A 4,541-nucleotide genomic window follows, 5' to 3' on the forward strand; every position below is an offset into this window, starting at 1 on the left:
CTTCCAGCCCAGCGTTTCTCATGATGTACTCTGCATATAAGTCAAATAAGTAGGGGGACAATATACAGCCTTGACGTACTCCTTTTCCTATTTGGAACCAGTCTGTTGTTCCATGTCCAGTTCTAACTGTTGCTTCCTGACCTGCATACAGGTTTCTCAAGAGGCAGGTCAGGTGGTCTGATACTCCCATCTCTTTCAGAATTTTTCACAGTTTACTGTGATCCACACAGTCAAAAGCTTTGGCATAGTCAATAAAGCAGAAATAGATGTTTTTCTGGAACTCTCTTGCTTTTTCAATGATCCAGCTAATGTTGGCAATTTGATCTCTGGTTCCTCTGCCTTTTCTAAAACCAGCTTGAAAAGCACGATGGCTGTGAAGGGCCGTGCAGAAGCGTGGCCGAGAGGAGCAACCCCACGTCCAACGAGCGGCGCCTGCGTGGGCGTGGGAGGGCCAAGAGGAGATACTCTGTGTTCAAGGTCAGGAGGGGCGGCCCTGAGGAGATACCCCACGTCCAAGGTAAGGAGCAGCGGCTGCGCTTTGCTGGAGCAGCTGTGAAGAGAGACCCCACGTCCAAGGTAAGAGAAACCTATTAAGACGGTAGGTGTTGCCAGAGGGCATCAGAGGGCAGACAGGCTGAAACCACAATCACAGAAAACTAGCCAATCTGATCACAGGACCACAGTCATGTCCAACTCAATGAAACTAAGCCATGCCGTGTGGGGCCACCCAAGATGGACGGGTCATGGTGGAGACATCTACAGAATGGGGTCCACTGGAGAAGGGAATGGCAAACCACTTCAGTATTCTTGTCTTGAGAAACCCATGAACAGTATGAATCTTTATTGTAGATTGGACCTTTTCAAATATATGTAATTCTCTTGATGTTTTTAATCCCTTTCCCCTGAATTATTGTAAGTTCTGTTATTATTATTGCCGCCCTTAATTTCCTTCTGCTTTCAATGACTGGGTAATACTTTCAATATTCATTTTAATTTTCTTTTAGGGTGACATTTCATTTTTGTTTCATAACAGCATATCATTGAATTATTGTATAACATTTATCTTAATAAGAATCTATACTCAATCATATTTATTGTAAAACTGTATAAGTTAACTTACTTGTGATTTTATTTTCTATTTCCTCAGCAATTTTTGTGCTTCTTTTTTATTTTTATCTTCATGTATTATACATGGTTGTTGAACTCATGCTGTTTTTTAATGTTAGGTGTTGTATATCTTCTTTTTAATTCTATTAATAATAATCTTCATATTTTAAAATATGAACATGTATTTTTCTAATATTATTCAGAAGGAAGCATAACTACTCACTGCCTCATTTTGAAATAAAACTTTATTTTATCCCTAATCATCTCCTTAATATCTCTTTTTTGTTGTTTTCTTGGAATGATTCAAGAACTTATCTCGGATTTTATTACTACTTTACACTATTTATCTTTACTTTTATGAACTATTTGACATCTGCAATATTTTAAATAATATTAAAAACTTTTATACAACAGCTTTAAGTTTCACTGCTCTCATCCCTGATTTCTTTCTACTAAGCACACCCGTCACAATCTTGAGAGCTTTGTTCCCTCAGTTAGCAAATTTTTTCAGGGATTCTCTTTTTTTTTTTTTTTTCTCCAGGGTGACTATGAGAGTGACATTCTTTCTCATTTCACAAATTTCTACAAATATCTGTCAGTTGTTCTCATACATGAAATATAGGTAATCTTCTTCAAAGATTTTTCCCCTCAAAACTTGAGAGATATTTTTTCTAAGTAATTATATTAGCCTGATACTAATTAACTTTTTTCTTGCAGAGACAATCATTGTATTGTTTCAGTGGTGTAGGATTTTTCTCTGTATTCTTTACCATCCATCTCTCAAGTTTGTTCATACACACGTATTTCCCACACATTTTCTGCCTTAGTGGCCCCCTTTAGTGGCCATATTATTCCACACATCAGAAATGTATTCTCCTCATCGAATCATGACTAGCTTTTAAAATGGTTTAACAGATGCTTCCTCCGACAAGCCTTTATTGCTTTAACCTGTACTAAAGCTTCCCTGTGCTTGGATCACAAATCTGTTAATTCTTAGTTGTGTGACTTTGGCCACATACTTAAACTCTCTGTGCTGCAATTTCTTCATATGTATAATAGCATTCTGGAAATGTTTGAAAGATTAAATGAGATGATAGAAGCAAAGTGCCTTATTTAATACCATACGATGAACACAGTGATTATTTTCCTATAAGGGGCAATTGTATGATAATTGTTATTATTAATGCTATCCATTGTAAAAATAACATTTAGCTATTAAGTGGCAGAGAATTAAGCAAGTCTTGCAAATGCTTGCTTTGTTTAAATAAAATTTATCTTAGTAACATTACCAAGGTAATATTAATGTGGAAGTTCAGCTAGGTTGAATTAATAGTTAACAGACTTGGTGCTTTGTGATGTAATGGTATTTTGTTTTGTTTTGTTTCAAATAGGAGTCTAATGATTGTGTATAATAATATACAGTGACAACACATTTAAACCAATGTGAACATGTATACAATGACGTGAACAGCATGGTATTTCAGCTTAAGAGAGGAGTAATAGCTGCAAGGATGCCTCATCTTCCTGTTCATGAATCATTAGCAGAGAGGGATGCTTCATGTTTCCACAATAAAGCATAACTTGTCTACATTACTTCTTTTCTGGCAAAATTCCACCAGACAAATCTGTTTGCTATTCCAAAATGATATGGATATTTTCCCAGGACTGATTTCAGAGAAGTGAATTGAGCATATTTTCAGGTTTTAAAAGGATCATTTTCTCCAGTTTGTCATGACCAGATTTTAAGGATACTGTTATAAAAGTCTTCAGGGGAAAAAAAAATTCTTCTCTGAGAATCTCAGTTTTAAATTACTTCATCTAAAAGAAATCCCACCACCATATGTTTGCTTGGCCTAGATTTCACTCAATAAGGCTTTCTTCCTCATACATTCTTCACAGAGAAACAAAATTAAGAGTAGTGTAAGTGCCAGCCATTAAACATCTATGGTCTGCGTCAGTTTTTAATCAGGTCTTGTCAGCAACATTTAACGGACTCTTGCACTAAACTTAAAAATTGTAGTGAGAGCAATGTGACTAGAATTTATGAGTGTAAGGGATTCTTAGTCCCTGCTCTTCTTTCTGTAAAAATATTGTCTTCTTCTTCCCTAGCATAAATTCAAAGTTCATTTCATGTTCACAAACTTAGCTTATTTAAAATTCATATGATGTCCTCATATTTCTCATTTTAAAATTACCTTTGATAATTTGTTTCCTTCTTACATTCTTGTGAAGGTTAGACATCGTTGTGAAAATTGAAAGTATTTAATAAAATAATATGTGTAACATCATAATTTTCAACTCATAATATGCATTCAACATTGAGTAAATGTGAAGAAGAGGGGACAGAGGGAAAGTATATAAAACTATGGCATTGAACAAATGAATTGATGCAAAATGATTACTTCTACTTAAAAACTAAATGACGAAGGGGAATTTTTTTTTTTTTTTTTTTTTAAGGCAGATAAAGTCTTGTTTTTTATTGAATGAGTGATCTATGCAATTGTTGAGGCCACTATGTACAGAGAAGACAGGGAGAACTTTATTTCTTGGTCTCTTCCTCCTTGGACAGTCTTGATGATTTCCTCCTTCTTGGTCTGGAGCCGCTCCTCAGGGCGCTTGCCGGCTTCCTTGGTCTTAGACCTGCGGGCCTCAGCCTGGTCCACCAGAAGCTTCTTGCGAATCTTGTCTGCCTTCAGTGTGTGGGTATGTTCCATGAGAATCCACTTGTTTTTGAACACATTACCCTTCACCTTCAGGTACAGGCTGTGATACATGTGGTGGTCAGTCTTCTTAGATTCACGGTTTCCCCTGAGCAGCCGGTGCAGAACTCTCATCCTCCTCATCCAGGTTACCTTCTTGGGCATTCGAGCACCGGCAGTACCCTTTCGCTTACCTATACCCATATGCCTGCCCTTCCGCCGAGCCAAGGTGTTTTTGCAGCATCGAGCCCGGGAAAGGACAGCCACAGGCTTCTGGATGATCAGCCCATCTTTGATCAGCTTCCGGATCTGCTGGTGGGAGTTGGGATTGGAGAGCTCATTAGTCTCACTGGGGTCCAACCAGACCTTCTTTTTGCCACAGCGAAGGACATGGGAAGCAAGCCTCCTCTGAAGCCTGAGCATACTCACGGCCGCGGCCGCAGCGGCAAAAGGCAATGGAGAATTTTTAAGGGTAAAGATTTTTAACAGTAGAGTTGCCATACACAAACTAATGTAATTGTTTAAGGTGGTTACTATAAAAATGTTTTTAAAAGAACTTTGAAAACTTAAACACTATCAGCATTAAAAATTTTATATGCGGATGAAGGTGGTCAAGATGGCAGAGCAGGACACAGAGCTCATCTGCTTCCATGAACACATCAAAAACACATCTACATGTGGAGCAGTTCTCACTGAAAATTGACTGGAGACTGGATGAAAGAGGTTTCTACAACA

General features: G+C 37.7%; 1 pseudogene; it reads right to left on the minus strand.

Annotated features, from left to right (window-relative positions):
• Window positions 1–3,646: 3,646 nt before the first annotated feature.
• Window positions 3,647–4,229, minus strand: LOC122673291 (annotated as a pseudogene).
• Between the last annotated feature and the right edge of the window lie 312 nt (window positions 4,230–4,541).

Source organism: Cervus elaphus, chromosome 17 (assembly GCF_910594005.1).
Source record: "Cervus elaphus chromosome 17, mCerEla1.1, whole genome shotgun sequence".
Classification (NCBI taxonomy): domain Eukaryota; kingdom Metazoa; phylum Chordata; class Mammalia; order Artiodactyla; family Cervidae; genus Cervus; species Cervus elaphus.